Source organism: Ursus arctos, unplaced genomic scaffold (assembly GCF_023065955.2).
Source record: "Ursus arctos isolate Adak ecotype North America unplaced genomic scaffold, UrsArc2.0 scaffold_1, whole genome shotgun sequence".
Lineage (NCBI taxonomy): Eukaryota > Metazoa > Chordata > Mammalia > Carnivora > Ursidae > Ursus > Ursus arctos.
Window position 1 is genome coordinate 17059685 of NW_026622763.1, and position 21755 is coordinate 17081439.

Genomic DNA, 21755 nt, shown 5'->3' on the forward strand with positions numbered 1-21755 from the left:
TATCTCTTGCCCTTTCGGATTCTGTAATGGACAGAATCACTGTAAAGACAGAAACACACATCAAGCTGTACCTGTCATAAGGGGTTCTAAGAACCCCAATCAGACTCATTAAGTATCACTCAGCACCTGAGTTATCAATCACACATAGCTTTTATTTCCAGAGAGCTTTCCCACCCGAGATTTCACTTCAGTCTTATATCAGTCTGGAAGGTGAAGGAGGCTGGAGTGGGCTGTCCTCTCCATGGGGTATTTATGGACTCTGTCGTTCGCACAAATTCAAATTCAGGGGAAATTAGACCTGGAAACTCAGTTTCCTGATTTTCTTTTTTTTTTTTTTCAGTTTCCTGATTTTCAACACAGAAATGCATACCGTTTTCTTTCCCCCTGCAGTCAACAATGATCATGGAGTAGAGATTCTGTCTAGGCCAATATCATGAACACTAGGAAGGATAAAATTGAAGCTGATATGGGCCCTTGCCATAAGGAAAAGGTGGGGAGAATGATGTAAGGTGATAGAGAAAAACTGAAGTGATAAACCAAAAAAAAAAAAAATATGCTTGATGATATCAGCTTCAAAGAGATACATGTTATACATGGATAGCCAAACACTCTTGCCCACAGGGGAGAAACAAGTACAAAATTCATGGAATTGTGTAATGGATCAGTGTTTCATGATGAAAGCTATTCTTTCATTCTTTCAAACAAGTTTCCATCTGTGGATTATATCTTGAAAATACTGGTGAGTATGTCTACTGTAAGACGTCAGAATCAAATCTTGTGAAGTTCAAGTGCAGAATCGTTCCCCGGCTGGGCATTAAGACTTACAAAGAGGATGGCATTTTGAGCACAAATTAACGTAAACAGTACCTTCATCAACACAGTCTTGTTTCTCTATTGCTATAGAGATTCACTGCCAATCAGTTCAAGAAGACACGTGGTAGGAAACTATATTTAAAAGTGCTCTTACTACGTGCCATGTGCCGGGTTGACTGCATTGAAGGAATTATCTCATTCTATCCTTATCATCCCCACTCTGTGTATAACTGGGAATACAGAGGGGAGCGGCGTCAGGACTAGGCACACACCTGGTGAGTAAGTTAGGGAGTCAGGATTTACGCAGAAGTAGTCTGACTACAGAATTTGGGATTTAGGGGCGCCTGGGTGGCACAGCGGTTAAGCGTCTGCCTTCGGCTCAGGGCATGATCCCGGTGTTCTGGGATCGAGCCCCACATCAGGCTCCTCCGCTATGAGCCTGCTTCTTCCTCTCCCACTCCCCCTGCTTGTGTTCCCTCTCTCGCTGGCTGTCTCTGTCTCTGTCGAATAAATAAATAAAATCTTTAAAAAAAAAAAAAGAATTTGGGATTTAATCACTCTGCACTAGACCCGGTATTTGGAAACCCGTGTTTAGTTCCCTGGAATTGTGTTAATTGGCTGTCTGACCCCTCTATACCTCAGTTTCTTTACATTAAAGTTTTTAGTATCTTCCTGCTCTCGAAAGCTCCGTGACTCTGAAATATTCTTAATTGGGTGTCTTCTGTGCATCTATTATTGGCACAATAAATAGCTCTCTTCCCCTTCCTCGTTCTGAACAAACTGAAGAATAAGATAAAAGGAAGAGGCTGGTGGAAGAATAAAATATTGGCTTTATTAATGAGAAAGCTTACATTGGAGGATGAGGTTTCTAACTACAGAGAAGTGAGCTTCCTAGTACCCATCCTAGAAATAGGCCCGGTAACTGGCAGCCGTGGGCTGGGGGCACAGGACAGAATATGTGCTTCTCACAGCCAGCCTGACTCCAGAGACAGGGTGGAAAGAGCTGGAGGTGGGTTTAACATTCCTTGTTCTCCTTCTAGACTCGCTAATAAGCCACCCCTCCTTCTTCCGAGGAGAAGTGAATGGGGGGGGGGTGCCAGAGACGCTAGGAGTGTTACCCTAGGGAGTTCCCCCCAACCCGAAAAGAAGCACCTGAAATTGGGAAGAAGTGTCCCCACCATGCCCCCTACCGCCACCCAACCTTTTCCATTATGTATGATGATGCGGATTTTAACTAGTCAAACGCACTAAGGCCAAAAAGAGGCAGGAAGTAACCCTTGGGGGGCAAATCAAGTTTATGAATGCTCTGCCACTTAGTTGTCATGAAAAATCATTTTTAAAAAGATGCAGAAGACCTCATAGATGGCAGTGAGTGGGGTTGGGCAGAGGCAAAGAAATAGGAGAGGGGTGATTTAGTAGATGTGAAAGACAGAGGAGGCGCCAGGTGCATGCAGATAAATCTAAAAGAGGAGCCAGTCTGGCTAGTCCTGGATGTTGGGTCCAAGCTGAGGGTGTGACTCCCCTCATCCCTTCCCTGAGGAGCCAATCTCGGGCACTGGAAGGATGGGTTCGGGGCAGAGTTTTGTGTTAGGCCCTTATTGTGGGAATGGGGAAGAGGTATTTTAATCCTGGGTTTCTTAGCTGAAGGTCTGTGCACTTTGCAAAGTCTACGTTAAATGATATTTGCTGGGGGAAGGCCAATCTCAAGGGAAAAGATGCAGCTGAGGTCATTTCTCTTTCCTCAGAGGCACTAATCTCTTCTTTAATGCCACCTCTTACTGTATTCCTGGAGGAGCTACTTTCTGAGTGAGACATAAAAGTAGATAGAATGACCTTTGGTGAACACTAGAGACCCTCCAGACTTTTCTCGAGAGTTGTGGTGTTAACCCTGTTAACCTGGTCAAATTCCAACCCGGATAATTACTTTCTCTCGGTGCTCAGTTCCTTTTATTACCTCAACTGGACACATTACTCTTCAGCTGCCCTTCTGAAAAATTAATGTGACGGATCAGTAATAGAGAACCACTCTCTCCATCCAACCACTGGTCGGGAGATGCGATTCAGCACTTGAGGGCACTCGCTGTTTCCTTACTGGGGTCCTGAAGGTTCTTCAGTATCTCCAGGGCAAACTGGTTTTATTGGGTGAAAGAGTAATTTTCAGTTGAGATGTGTTTTTATGACTATATTATTAACTATATTGCTGTCTTTTACCAGGATCAATGACTTTTAGTGACCTCCGCTGGAACCCCTGAACCCAGAGGGAAACAAGTGAGCTTACTTTTGGTGGGAAAAAAAAAAGGCAAGCAGCGAGGTCAGTAAAGAAGGAAACAGGGTGGCAAGAAAATAATACACCCTGTAGAGAGGAAAAGAACTCAGCTCAGAGATAAACAACGGTCCAAGGACATTTAGAAACTAGATTCAAAAGGCAGTAGGAAAGAGAAGTCATTTTATCACAGGGATTGGAAATACTCCCGTATATGGCAAGTGGAGGAAGATGTGGGACCAGGTGTGTCAGTGGGAAGAGAAAAAAAGGATCACAAAGAAAATCACCAATGTAGCTCGTGGCAGATGGAGGCATTTGGGAAGAGGAAAGGCATGTAATTCTAAGTTTGGGTAAAACTGTTACAAGAACATGCAAAGGGCAAACGCTAACATGAGTGCCATCGCTTGAAATGTCCATTTGAAAACATATTTTTTGAGTTTTGTTTTCCAGGTTGTGGATGGATCTACAAATCTAATTTAAAATGTAGGTTGGTCACCTGAAGTAATGCCTCAGATGCGGTCGATACCGTTCAATTTCTCCAAAAGTAAAACCTGCACTGTTTGAAAGCCACCTAGCATCGGGAAAGCCAGCCCGCTCATTGATACTGGCTCGTGTAATTGGCTTAACTAAATGGAACACGCTTATCTGTGTTCTTAGATTCCTTTTTTCTTCTTCCAGCACAATAACATTAACTAAAATTTTTATTCAAGAATGAGAATTGAGCAGGTGCTGGGCTGGAAACTTCTAAATCTGCTCATTTGAGTGTCAGGGTTAATCATTCCAGCTGATGAGAGTGGAGGCATCAAGCCTTTCTGCCTTTAATGTATAGGCACTATTATGAATAAAAATAAATATATATGCTACTCACTTGACTTAAAAAGATTGATCAGACTTTTTTCTTTGACTAAGTCTTCCATCATTTCATGTCTTACATCTGATACCCATCTGTCCAGCAAGCTGGGCCACGTCTGGCTTAGATGTCAGTGTGTGTCCAGCATGAAGAGCCCATGAACTTTGTCAGAGGAAAATACAGCATGAAGGGACCATCTGTGTCTTCTGGTGCCATACAGCTGTTTTTTTTTTTTTTTTCCCACTTTGGAGTGATAGATTTGGGGCTCCTTTTACAAGAACAAAAATACACTTATTTGGAGGATGAGATGACTGGAAAAAGGTGATACTATTTTTCCCCCCCATGGAAGTTCTCCTTCCAAAGAAAGCTCTTCAATACCATCATAATGCTGGTCATCATAAAAGTGTGTCTGGAAGCGCTACGTTTTTATAATGATGTATGCTTTGAGTGCCAAAGCCAGGGAGAAACATTTCATGTTATTCATTAACCTATAAAGAGGCAACCTGAAATTACTTCTAAGAGAACTCGGTAGACCATTTATGGGTCCCACTACACTACGGCATCCAATCTATTAGGCACTTTACAACAACCACAGAGTCCAATGGGACTGCAAGGTAAGGCTCATCCAGGAACACACGGAGATTTGTGGGTGTTAGAATGTTCACTCTCATCGTGTTTAAACTATTCATCTCCTAATGCAATCCATGTGTCCGTTTTAGGGGTAGGCAGCCTTCACTCTGGAATTAGTTATTCCCCAAGGACATGTGACATAGTGAGTCCTGGAGCCGGGGCAAAAAGAACCAGCACTGATTTATTGATCCTTGTTCTAGAGAGAAGAATCCTCGGTGGGAATTGTTCTAAAGATTTAGGAACACTGAGTTTTCCATTCTGTGTGGTATTCTAGTTTATTGTGACAATTGTAAAGATGATCTTATTCCTCATTATCCAGTAAGCACGGGGGGTTCTAGGATGGAAGGATGTGCTAGTTGGGAGAATGCCAGTGGGAATCTGCTTTCATTCAGGATTCTATCCCTTGCTCTGCCACAGTGTGACCGTGCCACTCATTACTTCAACTCCGTACCCAGATCTTAATGAATATTTAAGTAGAGAGTACGCTGCTCTCGCCACATCATTTATTTATTTACCTATTTATTCAGCAGGTATTTATTGAGCATCTACTAGGTTCTAGATGGTAATCTAGACACCAGGGATAGAGCAGTATATGAGACAAAAGCTACTGCTCACATGGAATGTACATTTAAAAAATTCTTTAATATGATATCAATATAGAACAGAGCTTCAGGTATTTTAGGGGATGAATCCCTGAGAAATGAGTTGGAATCATCTATCCAGCCTGCTCTTTGGTTCTAATAATGGCACTCAGAACACAAATATCTTATCAATCTCAAAGTTGTGGATATGCCCCTTTGCCCCAATTCTGTTTTTGAATTAATGCCCTCGACTTGCTTGGCTTCTTTAGGTCCTCTTCCATGCTTCATCTGTAACAGCATTTGGGCAAATGTTTTTCATAGGTTAACTAATTACTATTTCCATTCACCTTTCTTAACCTCTCTGCCTAGTTATCTCCTAAATTCAACATGCTTAAATGAGAATTTCTTCTCTTTCCTCTAATTCCATGTTGTTGCCAATAATAACCAAGTGTTAGAACTGGATCCATTTTTTTTAGTAATTCAGAGCTGCTTGCTCTGTTTCTATAATAACTCACCCACAGGATCTTTGTCTCTATGAATTCCTGGCCTAAATAGCCAAACTGTCCATGTGACTCTGAACTTATATCTATTTTATGATATAGGCTGTTTTCATACCAATGTCCCACTTCTCAATTAGATTACACACTTCTGGAAGCCATGGATGAAATTTTATCCTGCTTTCTTTCTCAGATTCTTGACACTATGTCTTACGTCTCTTGGAGCTGATAGTCCCTGCATATCAATAAAGGTGGTCCCTATTAGGTCTGCTTTTACTGCATCATTTCCTCTGGAGCTCAGAGACTTGACCGAATTTTCTGTCATGTCTGCTTTCCCATAATGAAGGGATTTATTTTAATGAGATGATTTCAGACTTTCACCTGACTTGTGATAGCACAGTCCCCAGACTGGCAGCAGTGGCACGGCCTCTCGGATCCCAGGTGAGCATCAAGAACCAGGGCGACCCTGGCATTAACAGATGCCTGACTATTGTCTACTTTGGCAAAAGCAATTTCCTATCGATGTCAAGAGCAGAGACAGGTGCCCTCACATACTAGGGCCATCCCGGTGGGCAGGCAGCTCTGCTCTGAGTCACCGCCTTTCTTCCGCACCCACCGGTGGGCGTGGCCAGCAGTTGAGGGAGGCGGCAGCTGCCATCACTTCCTGGAAATCTAGAAGCAATAGCCAAGACAATAAGGCTTCTCTGGGGAGAAATGTTATTCAAAAGAGCAGGCCCATGATAGATGGCACAGACGTTGGCTCTGTCCTTTTCTTAAATGCTTCCTTCAGCCAGCGAGTGCTGCCTCACCTCATCTAAGCCCCGTGGCAGGCATGAGCTCAAATTCAGATTCTGATCTCCTTAAGATGGGGGTGGGGGAGGTTGGTGATGTGAGTGACAGCATAAACATGACAGGGATGACATTCTTAGGGACAGCAACAAGGCTGACTGTGCAGATGATAAACCCACCGATATTACTGGGTATATATCAAATCATGCAATTAAACCGTAGGGAGATTAAATTACAGGTGCCTGAGTACAAAATCCTAGTACCAGGCAGCATGCGATGCTTTTTTGTTCTCTCTCTGCCACCTGTAATATATTCATGTGGCAAACTGACTCCCGCATTATAAAAGGTATTCTCTTCATAAACCACCCAGGCTGGCTCAATGCTACTTTATGAAGTTTAATTCAGCTATCCACTACAATAAAAAATAAACTTTATTTTTGTCTCGCATGCACAGAACAATTTAATTTTTAAAGTAATGTGAAAGCGCAAGGCGCCTTGCTCCACACGAAGCCTGTGTGGCCACACAGCTGCGTAAACACAACTCGATCGCTATGAGAATTAAATGCGGATCAACAAAATCAATAGTTAATTGTGTGACTCAGGGTCTTTCGTTTCAGATGTAATCTGTAAAGGAGGTCCGGGGGATGTTTGCTTTGGATTTTCTTAAGCTATTATTTAAAAGCTTTCTGTCAGGCGGAAGAGTTCAGCAGGTCATCACATCATTTCCCCAACTCATTTGGCTTGTGGGCACTCAAGGGCGTACTGACCGTTCGGCCTCCCCAGTCTTCACCTTCAAGTTCAGTGTCTTTCTCAGCCCAAGCTGCCTCATTTGGGGTATCTGGCTGCCACTAACGCCAGACAAACGTTATTGCAGAAAATAACCCACCATAATAGGTGTCTCAGTACCAGACGTGGCTGCATTAGTTGTATCGTGAACTACGTTTTGGTCTATTTCCCTACACTATCTGTAGCGTATAGCGGGTAGGCGGCCACCTCCCCTCCCCACCCCCCGCAACAGTAAAATATTTTGTGCTGTAAAGATGCATGATTTTGTGACATGGCAAAAACATGCGAGCTGAGCCCGTATAGACAAATATGCTATCAGTTCCAACAATCTGCTTGAATACAACCTATAAAAAGTCATCCAATCTCATTAGCCCAAATGGATGAGAAGGGAAGGAGGGCAGGCAGGCCTCCTTTGCAAAGGGAATAGTACAATACCATCCAGAAGACCACGGGGGTAACAGATGGACCGCCTTGACCCTCGTTATATTACGGCAGAGCTAAAAATGTAATGTTTGAACTTCTTTTCCCTTTAAAGTGTAACCTTTCATTTAATAAGTTAAGCCTTGCTCTCTCTTACATATTGTTAGAAGCCTTCATCCATTTTGGGGACTGAAGGCAAAATAATTCTTGAAATAATGAATCATTTTTCTTTCTCCAGCTTGTCCAGAAATCCCATGATTATTTTGCTGTTGCAGACAATGACCTTCTCAAAGGAGGCCTATCAAACGTTCAAGATAAATAATGAGAGGGTCTCTTTTTCCTGCCTCAAGGAAAAAAATTGCATGGAGGGAAGATGTTTGTGAAAGGCTCGATATGTTCATCCCAGGAAGGGCAGCAGCAAGCTCCAAGTGAAACCGAGCCGTGCACGTACTTCCGTGTGACCAGTGGCCCCATTCGGCAGGCCTCCCGGCAGCGTCCTTCGAGGGACCTTGGGGGAGACACCTAAGCTCTTCACCCAGTTACACCGGAGTACAAAATCCGGTGAGCATCAAGAACCAGGGCGACCCTGGCATTAATAGATGCCTGACTATTGTCTACTTTGGCAAAAGCAATTTCCTATCGATGTCAAGAGCAGAGACAGGTGCCCTCACATACTAGGGCCATCCCGGTGGGCAGGCCGCTCTGCTCTGAGTCACCGCCTTTCGCTGGTGACAGGCAGAGAGCATTTTAAGCCTCTTGACTTCTGAGCAAGTTAACTAAAGGAAGGGAAGCTCTGATTAATGCCTCTTTCCAACGATACAGAAAAACATGGTTCAGACTTAGTAGGTCTAGGAGCTGAGCTTGATCGTAATGAATCTCCCCCCCCTTCCTCCCAGATCCCCACCTTCCCACCAAGCAGCAGAAACTCAAAGGGTGAAAAGAGCCTTTCTTTTGCTCTCCCCGTGGAAGCAAGGTCTTACAAACTAGTTGAAATAGCAACTTTCCTTTCATTCGAGCACTTCAGGGAGGCATGGGAGGACAGGCCTGCTTCCCGGGGCGAGAGTCATCTGTCCACCCTTTTGTGGCTCTTGTACTTAAGTCTCTGTGGACAGCTGGAGACCCAGACCTTAACTTCGGGAGTAGGTACAAGACCTTCCCACATATGATCCCAGGCTCCTTCATCTCTCTGTTGAAATGCCTCCCTTTCCCCGTAGATGGCTGAGGCATAGCCTGGTTCTAGACCAGGGAAAGAAAATTCATTGCCGAAGGGGAGGACCTGACCTAAGCACAAATGCATGAATGGTGTGAGTGGGTAGTGGGGACTGTGCTGAACTCCAGAGCACCCACCCCAGTTAGCGTGGCCCCTACTGCTATTTAACGAACATCTATGCAGCACTCATTACTGCCCTGAAGATGGGAGAACTCTATATAAAGAAGAACTCTAGAAGGCAGGTATCATCTGTTCCACTATCTGTTACATAAAGAAAAGGAGGCACAGGAGCTAAGTATCTTGCCCAAGGTGGCTGTGAGGAGCTAAGCAGAGCGGGGTTCACATCCCAGAGGCCAGCTGTAGGGCTCTGGTTCTCAATCACTACTCCCCCTGGGGGAATGTGGGCTCGGGGCTGCCAGAACATCGGATTTCTCAAGAGAAATGGAAATCTGGAATTCATATAGGAAATCTCCCAATGTTTATTTAAAATAAAACAAGTGTGTGGCTCAAATGAAACCTGTTTGTAATTAATTTGTGATTCCCCCATATTATCACCTATCAGCATCTTAGGGATATTAAAGGGGTGGGGGCCACCTGAAGCTATCAGCAGAATGGTAATGATGAGATATGCCCCCCATCCGGGGGCAAGTGCATTTTAAACAGACGCTAAATACCCTCATGATGCTTTTATGTTCCTTGCCCTTCCCTTCAAAAACAAACAAACAAACAAACAAACAAACAAAAACACAAATTCAAAAGCCACTCTTCAAGCATTAGGAATAGCAAGAGACAGAGCTTTCTGGTATCTGTAAACTCACGCCCGACACAGGGACCATGGCCTGGTCTGTCACCTCACAAGTGGAAGATGTTTTATTCTAAATCTTAATGGACTTTCTGCTCTTTCCTTGGCTGCAACGGGTGGGGAAGGCCATGTCTCCTGCCTTTTGACCCATCATCAGCAGACCACACACTTAGGGTATTTTTCCAGACTGGGGAGCTCAAGTTACCAAAGTCAGTTTTAATGAAATGGGGCCTTTCTTCAACAGAAGCTTCCGAACTTATTCACACGGAGGGTAAGGGATAATCAAAGGGGTGCCTGGGTGACACAGTGGGTTAAGTGTCAGACTCGGTTTCAGCTCAGGGTCATGAGGTCAAGCCCTGCATGGGGCTCCGTGCCCCGTGTCAGGCTCCACACTCAGTGAGGAATCTGCTTGGGATTCTCTCTCCCTGTCCCTCTGACTCCCTCTCAAATACATAAATCTTTACAAAAGAAATGCACACAGTTTCCCAATGAAGATCCTCTGAATTTCCATAGGCTTGCACCGTACCACCTGTCACTGCCTGGCATTCCACCTCCTTCTATCGTTTTTTGCTTTTGGGTTTTTTTTGTTTGTTTGTTTGCTTTGTTTTGTTTTTAATGCATAGGATTTAGGTCAATATCTAGGAATATGGCAGGTCCAGTAGTCTGTGTTTTTTCCGTGTCAAAATGAAAAGCCAGTGATGAAATAGGAAGACATTTCAAAGATATAGGTTTCCCTATAGAAAGGGGAAGGAGAATAGGGAGGAGAGAAAGAAAGTTCTCTACTCCCAGGCGAGCTCAGGAATCAATGTGCTCAACCAGGCAGTTTCCAGTGGCAATGTAGGGGCAAGGGTAAAAAAGCAATCTCAAAAGTAATCAGGATACAAATGATCCAGGGCTTTAAAGATAAAATTGAAACCGCTCAGCAACACCTTGAAAACAAGCCAGTAAGCATGCAGATAAGTATCCAGCACGTTATTTAGCTGGCCAGCTGAGGATGGCAACCGGCTGAATTTTGAGCCCAGGCAGTTAGTATCTCTGTGTTCTGGCTCACGCCTCTTCCTCTCTCCAGAATGTCCTCCCCACCTTTCACGCCGGCCAATACCCACTCATCTCTGGAGACTTGGACGGAAGAAAATATCCCACAAATTCTTTTCTGGCCAGAGCCTTGACCACTGTCCCTTTCGTTCTCCCTTCTTTCCCTGTGCAGGCGGTATGGTATCATTAAGCCTTGGTCATGTATGGTGGTGGCCGTGGCTCCGTCTCCCGTGGAAGCTATAATCCTCTTTACCTTTTCATTGTGTCCAGAACACCCTGGACATAGGCAGTCCAGAAACGTTAGTGGAATAAAGGGAGGATGCTAATTATATTTCTTATTTACTGGTCATCTTTCTTTCTTTTCTATAGCGTTTCCTCATCTTTTACCTAATGCCCTTCATTGCCTTTGAAAGTGATTGAGCCCCAAGGATAAGATGCTGTACTGTCTGGTAGGGAACAGTCATTTATTTCCCGAGGGGTAGGTGATGGTCTAATCACCCAGAAGATACTTACATTTCCTTTATTTAGAAAGTGGAGACAGTAACTTCCCCAGTAAGTAAACAGGAAAATAGATTTTGACTTTCGAAAAAATTTAATTAACATACAGTTTTCAAGGAGCATTTCTATGGCCACAAACCAAGCTCCTTGCAATAACCAGCAGCACTCAGGGCCTCAAGGTTACAGATGAACATACATGGAATGAGTGAGGATTATATCATGTAGCAACGGGAAGACTGAATATGTCAGTGAGGCTTTTGAAATATCCAAGTAGTTTAATGTGACAGGAAAACCAAAAGTCCTCATTGTGCACAAAATGAGGGAATTGCCTCAGAATGAAATTTTGAGAATACTGTGATGAATTTCAAGAATACCGATGTCCTTAAAGAATGCAAGAGATTTTGCAGAGCCCTGGAGTGACCGCATCCCCTAGACGCGGGACAGAGTGACACCCTAGGGCACCTCAGGAGCCGCTTGGCCTGGGCTGTGCCCCTAGGCACACAGTGAGCTGCAGGGTGGCAGAAGCAGACCAATGTCGCGGAGAGCAGTTTCTCACACGGCAGAACCGGCGTGGATGACAGTAGTGTGGGTGGGGCACAATTCGCTTCCTCAACTCTGTGAAAGCCCAGACTTGAGGGAGTTAAATGCGAGTGGGCTGGTGTTTCTCTTTGCTGGATTCAGTGCAGACGGTTTCTCTGTCATGTGTATCTACAGTTCTCTGAAGTGACTGGAAAAAATACTTTTCCTTCAAGCACTGTTCAAGAAGTTTCCGGCAAACTGGCCCTTAAATATTTCTGTCGGGTGCTAGCAAAGGATTACTTCAAGGCTATTCCCAAGGCTAGCTCCTATTGGGAAACAGCTAGGAACAATATTTAAGTCGAGGCCTGCTATGCATGGATACCTACACACACACACACACACACACACACACACACACACACAGGCACACACACATGCCCTTCTGATGTTTTTTTTTTTTTTAAAGATTTTATTTATTTATTTGACAGAGATAGAGACAGCCAGCGAGAGAGGGAACACAAGCAGGGGGAGTGGGAGAGGAAGAAGCAGGCTCACAGCGGAGGAGCCTGATGTGGGGCTCAATCCCATAACGCCGGGATCACGCCCTGAGCCAAAGGCAGACACTTAACCGCTGTGCCACCCAGGCGCCCCAGCCCTTCTGATGTTTTTAGGGGATGGCTACAGAAATGTCAATTGAAGCAAGTGGAAAAAAAAATCACTCCTCACAAAAACGTTTAAATGCATTTTCGTCTCTTGGTCAGGGCCAATAAAGATCTCTCGCTGTGAGCCAGCTCAAATGGAAATGTGGTGAAGGATGTTACACTTTATGTGGTCTGAATGTGATTAGTGATTAGTGCGGGGAGCCTCAGTCAGCTGGGAACAGCAATCAGGGTTTGTCTCCCGCAACCCCGAAGGGCTACGAGCGCACTGGCTGCCGTCCCATACGATGATGGGATATTAACTGAAAACCTAATTAATCTGTGAATGAATTATGGCCTAAGAAATACACTGTTTTATAATCAATTTTAAGTGAGTCCCTAACAGAAGATAAGAGGAAGAAAAAGCTGTAAAATTATAAGAGGTTGGTACATTTTGTTCACTATGACTGATGATTTTGAGGGAGATAATTTTACAATCCATCACATTTTTGTCATTTCAAAAATCATGCCTCCCAATGTATGCTGTAAATTAATTTTAAAATTTACATATTCATTAAAAATCGTATTGAAAACAGCCGGAAGTGAGTCCCATTTGAATAATAAAATAACTTGTTATTCCACTGGAGATAAAAAACAAAAAAAATTAAAAGATTTTTATTTGGTGGTAATAATAACATAAATTGCTATCTGAATTAGTTAAACCAAGAGTTTATATTCACCAGAGGCATCGATAGAGTATTACAGATAATCCCCCAAATTCTCATTTTGGGTGGATGCAGCTGGTCTTCATCCACATAAAAGCCCTGGGAAGAAAACCAGGGAGGTGAAGACCATGGCTCTTCGCCTGCTCGGTGCGCCTGTCTGAGGCAGCTCTGCAATCACCCAGGTGGGGGAGGTGGTTTGCAGATGGGAAAACCCACTGCCTGCCTTGCGTAGAAGAACCCTTGACTTATTAAAAACAAAACCAAAAACAAATACAAAAACAACTCTTTCTTTTACTTTGCGAAGTCTATTTGGCCGAATTTCCTATAAAAAATGGCAGGCCTGCCTGTGGTATGGAACATCCCAGATGTCTGCGTTAGCCTCGACTGCCGAGGGGCTGGTCGCCAGCAGGGGTTGACTCCAGAGCACCAGGGCCATAATTGGAAGGGCACAGAATTGTAATTAGAGAGCGAAGCCAGGCCACATCTGAGTGAACACAACCATTCGCTCTAGATTAACCTCATGATAGACCGTCAGCTCGAAGATCTGGCCCACGATGTGAACAGCCTGGATTCATCTACAGGACGAGGAAAGGGTCAAAGGGAACAGAGGGGGTGTGCGGCACCATGGGGCCTCGCTAGTAGAATGTATAATCCACCGGTCAGAGCAGGCACCGGGGATGTTCTCTTCAAATTCCAGGGAAAGGAGAGGGGTGAGTATACCTATCTTCCACGAACTTTGGTTTATCCTTGGCTCTTTCCTTCCACAGGGGATTCATTACAGGCCGCTACCACTATCTTTGAGAAAACAAGAGGTCCCTTTATGAAGTTGTATAGGTGAGGTGCGTGGCTCGCACTTCCTCTGCTCTTCAGACTTCGGTGAGTCAGATCAGGGCACCTGGGGGGGCTCAGTCAGTTAAGTAGCTGACTCTTGATTTCGGCTCAGGTCATGATCTCAGGATTGTGAGACAGAGCCCCGAGTGGGGCTCCCTGCTCAGTGCCAAGTCTGCCAGAGATTCTTTGCCCCGCCCTCTCCCTCCCCCCTGCTTGCTTGTGCTCTCTCTCTAAAATAATAAATAAAATCTTTAAGAAAAAAAAAAAAGTCAGACGCTTAACCGACTGAGCCACCCAGGCACCCCAGCATATGGAAACTTTAAGTTATCTTTGACTCCCCTCTTTCTCTCATACCCCACATCCACCAGTTTTCTGATAAATTGCCTGTTTGTTCTCAGATGCACTCCTCTCCTTTTCCTCGCTTTGCTCTGTGCCCTAGGGAACTATATTTTCCAGGCTCCCTCTTTCTCTGGCTTCTGGAGAGATTCAGCCAATGGCAAGTAGTGGCAGAAGACTGGATGGCAGAAGGGTGGGTAGAAACCAAGGCGTTTTTTCCCTTCCCTGTGACCCGTGGGGTTCCTGGCAGCAGCTGCTTCTCTGAGGCTCTATCTCCTGTCACATAGCCCCTCCCACCCATGGTTCTATTTCCATCTGATGGCCCAGCTGCTGGGCTTTAATGACACCTTCTGCTATTGTCCCTCCATCCCTGGGGAATGATTGCCATTTGCTGCTTCCACTAATCTCTGGATCACCTGCCTGACTGTTCCCTGGAGAGCTCAGTTATTCCATTATTTAAGCAAGTGATTCCCTGTATTCAAGTCTGCCTGTAGAAAGACTTAGAAAGGCTCCTGTTCCATGCTAGTCTCTGGCCAGTACAATCATCTAATTCTGTTTGCTCTGCTTTTAAACCATATCCTTAATTCAATCATTTTCCACCATTTATTTTCTGCTACCATGCAGGGGCAGGACACCATCATCTCCTGCTTGGATGACCACAGGGGTTTCTAAGTGTTCTGAGCACTTCCACTCTCACCTCTCAGTAGCCAAGTCTCCACACAGCAGCCACAGCATGCCTTAACAACCGTTAATCAGATCACACCACTTCCCTGTTCAAAATCCTCCAAAGGATTCCCTTTGCTGAGACTGAAACCTAAGGTTACTGCCACATCTACAGGGTCCCAGGTAATTGGCTCCTGGATTCTTGTCCACCCTAATTTCCTTCCTCTCCTCTCTGCTCCAGCCATAATGGTCTGGGGACACATGAAGCATGTTCCTACCTCAGGGCCTTTGCACTTAATGTATCTCTGCTGATATGCTCCTCCTTCAGAGTCACATTTCAATGTTTCACTTCATTCAACCCTCTTCAAATGTTCCCTGTTCAGATAGATTTATCCAATCACTCTCTGAAGCAGTACCCTCCTTATTTCCTATTCGGTCATCCTGCTGCATTTTTTAATAACATAAATCATTACTTGACATTATATTACATTTTGTTTGGTTATTATCTGTCTTCTCTTTAAAACATAAAATCTATACAGGCAGGGACTTTGCCTTTTGTATTTTTAATTTGCTTTATTTTCCATGCCTAGAACATTACCTATTAAATAGTATGAACTTTATAAATTTTCTTGAATCAATGAATATGAATGATAAGCCTATATCAGACTGTAAAAACAAGTTAACACAAAGGAATAATTAGTTGTATTATTTAGAACATGAAGAAACATATAAACACTTTTCTAATTAAATCATCTGCATGGAAACTCACTACAAACCAGGGAATTGCTTGGTAGTTATGACACAAGCTAAGTTAGTGAGTGGACTGTAGCCAGGGACAAAGTCTTCAGATTTCATTCTTTACCATGGTCACAAGCCTGCATCTGTCCTTGTTGGGCACCTTTCCTCGGGACCTACGTTTAGTGCACTTGCAGAGGATGTGGAAATACTTTGAAATTCACATGTGTGAAAGGGAACCAGAGAGTTTGTAGATAAAGTCCTTTGGTTTGCTTGTTTCAATTAGTAAGATAGAAAATATCTGAGATGTCTAGGGTTATTATCCTTCCAACAACTACTTTTGGCCAGGAATTACAGCTAGGAATGACCTCTCGTGTATGGGATATGATATTGACAAATCCTAAGAACTCAGTAGATCAAAGCTGATTTCCTCCGACTGAAGTCAAAAGTCTTAGTAATTACTCTACCCTATCATCTCTGGGCCTTTTTTGGGCCTTGAGTATCCTCACGGGTTGATGTGTCCCCTAAAAGACAAGCTAGCCTCCGAGCCCTGTGAAACTGACTTTATTTGGAAATATGGTCTTTGCAGATGTAATTCAGATGAAAGTTAAGAGGGGTCATGTTGGAATAAGATGGGTCCTCCATCCAGTAGGACTAGTGTCCTTATAAGAAAAGGAGGAGAGGTACAGAGGCAGAAATACTCAGAGGGAAGAAGATGTGAAGAGATACAGGGAGACAGACATGCAGAGGGAAATGCCATGTGAAGATACAGACACACGCAGAGGGAAGGCATTGATGACAGAAGACCAAGTGAGTGTCGTGCACCTGCAAGAGAAGGAATGCTAAGGACTATTGGCAAACACCAGAAGCTGGGAGAGCACACATGGCTCTTCTGACATCCTGACTTCAGACTTCCGGCCTCCAGGACTGTGAAAGAATGCATTTCTGTTGTGTTAAGCCCCTCAGTTTGTGGCACTTTATTACACTGCAGCAGCCCTAGGAGACAAATACAGGTACTCTCTAGAATACCTATTATCATCAACAGAAGCCATTTGAAGGCATTTAAATTCCATTCCAGGTTTTATAAATACATAGTTATTAGTTTCTTTCTTTTTTTTTTTTTAACTGATGAGAAGATGGAAAGCAAGCTTTTTTGGTCTTTTTTTTTTTCTTTATTGGACTTAAAAATGTGATGCTGAAGATGAAAAAAACCCTTTTGTTTAACTGTGCCATGTAAAATTGTGAAATTATGATTGCATTAATTTTGTAAAATATTAAAAAATACTTCATTTGAAAGGAAAATAATCAGCCAGGAAGTTATATTTAGAGTATCAGGAGATGACGGAATGCAACATTTGTGGGAAGCTTCTTTTGATGCTAAGCTGTACTAATGTGTGTTACCCTGCTTCCCTTGTTGGCTCACTCCATGGGTGCTAGAAAATTGTAATCGACATTTTCTTGCAAATGTGTACTTGGCTCAAAACTCCTAGAGTTCCAAGGTTCTTTTTCTTTCAAAATAAATTTAAACTCAATTCTCTCTTAAAATCGGAAAATGCCGGAATTAGGTACAGAATTCTACTCTTACCTCGAATTTCTCCCCACAGTATGCTAGGAGAATATACCTGGTAGGCTGTGAATATAAAAGGCTTAACTTCCTTCACTCACTTATGGACGATAAGCAAATGAGGGAGTTATAGACTAAGTTAAACTCACGCCAACTGGAGGACCATCTGACATAATGATCAGAGTACGACCAACTCATTTGAAAGTTAAAAAAAAAATCAAGTAAAATATGAACCAGCTTTTCACATAGGCCCTGTATGTCATGAAAGTTAGGTTGGTCCAAAATTTTGAGTCAAAGATGAACTCAGGTACCATCCCCCCATCTCAAGCATGGTCCTCAATAAAGTTTTGGACCCACTTCAGTCATGTCTATGCTTATAATGAAGGAAGTAGTCTCTTCTTGGCATGGAAAAGGCCATTTGCTATTTTCTTGGTAAAGAGCAAAAAGCTTTAGAATGAACATTATTTCTGCCCTAGAAGGCGTGTCGAGAGATACCTGGTTCAGTGATGGGAAAAACAATCTAGAAAGATATAAATGTCCGAGCCTACCGTGTCTTTAAGAGAGGAGTGACCTTTTGATCCTGGAGCTTCCTTTTATTCTTTGCTTGATTCCTGCCCATAGCTCCCACCTTACGCCTCATAATCCCTAAATAAATGATAGGTCATGACACATTTTCAATGGAACTGCCTCTATCAAGAGGAAATGTGTCAGTCTTAATTCTACTGGTTTCATATTATGACCTTTGGTGCATAAGGTGGGAATGAATTCAAAGAAAAGGAAGCCATAGAGATTTGGGGCCTTGTAATATAAAATTGTGCCTGTATTTAAAACAGGACATAGGATACTTTTTGCCATTCCTATTATCTTTAGCTTAGGTACCTTTATATTTCCCTCATTTGGCTCTCAACCTTTGACATAGCATACAATCTTACATCTTCCCTCATGGTCTATTATTTTTCATTGCTTTTAACTCTAAAAACCTTTACAATAATCTCATTTCAGAAACGTATACCCATCTTCCTCGATTTGTTGAGCTTCTTTCTCTACCAAATATTAAATGTGTTTTCACATGCCATCTGTACCAGCGGTTAACTTTCATGTGAGTATTTTGGCTTCACACCCAACCCAAAGGTAATAGGTTACAGTTTTGTTTGCTTCTTTGTTACATTAAACACTCGGAGAAATCAGTTTGCAACAAATGTGATGGTGCATGTATTTATTTTAAAGTTGCAAATATTTATTTACAGGGACATAGTATGAACAAATAAAATGCATTGTATTTGTATGTAAAAATGAGGCCATCATGACCTCACAGAGGGAAGATTGTATGGCTTCTATTTTTCAGTAGTGAGTACAGATTTCTGTTGGTCGATTCATTCTGTAGAGTCTAGTCTTCCTTATGATCAGGAGCTTACACTAACAAAAGGCTTACTAGCATGGGATGTTCCAATTTTTGTGAGCAGTTAATGCTATTATTTTTATTAAAAGCTAATTGGCCCATTATACTAACACCTATTAAATACTCCCTGTGTTCAAGGTACTGTGATAAAGGCTGCATATACATCATCCCCTTTTAATCCCCACAACTTATTGGAAGTAGATTCTCTTGTGCCCATTACAGAGGTGGGAAAACTGAAATTCAGCAAAGTTAAGGAGTTTATGTAAGGGCAGAATGGACTGTCTGATTCCAGCCCTCAGAGTCTTTTTATTGGGATCATTAGCAGAAAGTTTAACTGTCTATATTCACTGGCCATAAATGTGGACAGATTTTAGAAATTATCAGAATTGAAGGAGAGGAAGTCAAAACCAAGGGAGAATTCTCCTAGCCTGAGAGTTGGCAACTCCTTAAATGATACATTAACAATCTATAAGCAGGACACACTAGAATAATTAAAAGAGGGCAAGATAAGATAGATCTCAGGATGGTGGATGGTCTCACGGCCCCATGCTTCTAACAATGGTCCCTAAAAGAGGAGTCTCCCTGGAGGAGCTGTCCTTGGGTTGCCTGCAAGGCTGTGTTCCAAGGATGTATGCAGGTCAGTATAAACCAAGCACCATGATTAGTGCCACTTAAATTTATATTTTACTTTGGATATTTTGTGCATTTAAATTGCAGAGTTGTAAACTGCAAACCATCCAAATCATTTTTGTCATTCTTAATTATTAAAAGTACTGAATCCCCTGAGAGGATGTCATATTAGGTCATTTTCCTGTTCTGAAACTCGTAGGTTTCTCAAGAAATGAGAACAACACAGGAAACGCTAACAAAAGTAGAAAGAAAAATGGCATCATTGTTTTCTTTTGAGCCTTTGTGATCTTTCTAGAGGCCTCCACAGGTCAGCTTAAGGTACCTTCCCCCCCCCCCCCATATCGTGAAGAAAGCTAAGTGTATATATGATGACATTTTTCTTTTTAATATAGTTGATCTATTTTCCAGACCTTAGAAAACTGGGAAATGACTTTTCATTTAAATATAAGTTGAAACCCTTTGGGAAGTAAAAGAATTCAAGAAATATGGAGAAATGGCTGTTTCCAAGCCAACAGGAGAAAGGGAGAGTCTTTTTGGTTTTCAAATTAGTTGTTAGGGAAAACGTTTTTCTTCCCATCAAACTTTCACTTTTCCTTCTTTAAAATAGATTAATCATAGCTGTGTAGGTTTGGTTTTCTGCCTGCTTGTTAAAATGTGGAAAATATGAACAGTGGCTTCAAACTTTCCTGAGTAAATTGTCATTTTGTGCCTTTTATTAGCCTATATTTTAAGCCTCACATTGTGGAAGCTCACTCCTTACTTCTGAGCCTTTCACTGGTAAGAATATGTTAATGGGTTATGCAGACCGTGTCTTTATGAACTGACAGTACACAACTCCAGAGGACAAAACAGCTTCCAACCATAATTCAGTAGCATGGAAGTATTTTGTCAACCAATTTGATGGGTTTTTGGAGTTCACACATTTTAGGACCTAATAATACACAGACACCTGTGTATCCTTCCCTGCTTTAAAAAGACCAAACCGATTCTGTGTCTTTTTATCTATCTTTTAACATTTGTATTTATCTTTTTAAAAATCAAAAAAGCACCACTGTAAAATTATACACCCTGATTTAGCCTTCAAAATAACTCTTTAGAGCACAAAAGGCAGCCATATTTGGCAGAACAGGGTATGAATATGGCTATGTGACTTTGGACAAGTCACTGACCTTTTCTAAGGTTCAGAGTTTTTATATTTAGGATGAGGAATAATACAGAGTAGCCAGAAAGTGGTATTTCTCAAGGTGTGATCCCCGGACCAGCAATATCAGCAGTACCTGGGAACTAGTTAGAAATGCAAAATCTGGGGTCCTAGTTCAGACCCACAGAACCAGAAACCGTGGGAGTATATTAACTGTGTGTTAATCTGTGTATTAACAAACCTCCATGGGATTCTGATGCTCACTCAAATTTGAGAACCACTGCCATAAAGATTAGTCATTATACATACATTATATAGAGAGAGAGGGGGAGAGAAAGACAGAGAGAGGCAGAGAGTAAACCTTCGATCTACCAAGTCTTTTTTCAGATGAGGAAACTTAAAGGCTAGAGGAGGCAGATCTTAGCTAAATTTCATAGTTAATCAATTGCAAAACCAAAAGGACCCCCTTCCTTTTTCTGAGCTATATAATTCAGGAATAGGAGGTGTGATGACCCTTATGTAACATGCTGGACAGTCACTTAGCAAGTCCCTAAAGTTATGCCCAACACTGCACAACGTGCTGGGCGAAGGGATTAAGAGGCAGTTTCAGCTTTTAAGGAGATGATACAGGAAATACAACACAAATAGTGTTGCGGTCTTTAGAAAAAGAAAAAAGCCACTTATTTTTATGGCTTGCTTCTTCCATAATTTGACTATTCAAAGCATTTTTCTTTGATCCCAAAGATAAAAATGGTGAGATTAGAAGACCACGCTGGGTTTCCCAGGGGCGACTAGAGGGAACCTGGAATCTAACCTAACTTTCCATTTTGAAAGTTAAAGGAATGGAGAATATATGATGACAAATGACATGGGGATGATTGTACTGTGCTGTGGTGTGGTTCACAATGGCTACATCTGTCAGGCTTTTTGACAAATGGCCTCAAATGTTCTCCAATTAAGTGAACCGCATAGAATTTAACAGTTGCAGGGAATAAAAGAATGTGTCCTTCCATTTTGGGGAATAAATTTACTCCCATTCACACAAGGATGGATAATCATTAACAGTGTTTCTGTGCCATAGGAAAAATAAAATACAAGCAGGCATTGGATGGAGTGGAGGTAATACATCCTCCAAGGACCTCCCAGCCAGTGTCAATTTGGCAGAGTTTGTGATGGGCAATGAGGAAGGACAGCTGCTCCCTGGTACCACTCTTGGATGCTAAGGGCCCAGAAATTAAAGGAAACTCCAGCTTCTTCTCCCCCACTCCCAAGCAATGGGAAGACATTTTAGGTGATTAGTTGGCCTCGGGGAAAGAAGTGGAAGAAGCAAGACTAACAAGCTGTAAACAGGTCAGCCTGAGGGACAAGAGAGCTCCCGAGATACAATTATCTTCCCCTGA

The 21755-nt window shown here is 42.7% G+C and overlaps 1 protein-coding gene and 1 long non-coding RNA gene across 7 annotated transcripts in view; one reads left to right on the forward strand and one right to left on the reverse strand.

Annotated features, from left to right (window-relative positions):
• NCKAP5 (NCK associated protein 5) overlaps positions 1 to 21755 on the reverse strand; it is a 933280-nt gene that overhangs the window by 5931 nt on the left and 905594 nt on the right. The window lies entirely within an intron of this gene.
• On the forward strand, positions 1397 to 20257 carry LOC130544652 (uncharacterized). The gene is made up of 3 exons (XR_008961082.1): positions 1397 to 8190; positions 13824 to 13932; positions 18188 to 20257. It is a non-coding gene; the product is annotated as an uncharacterized LOC130544652 (long non-coding RNA).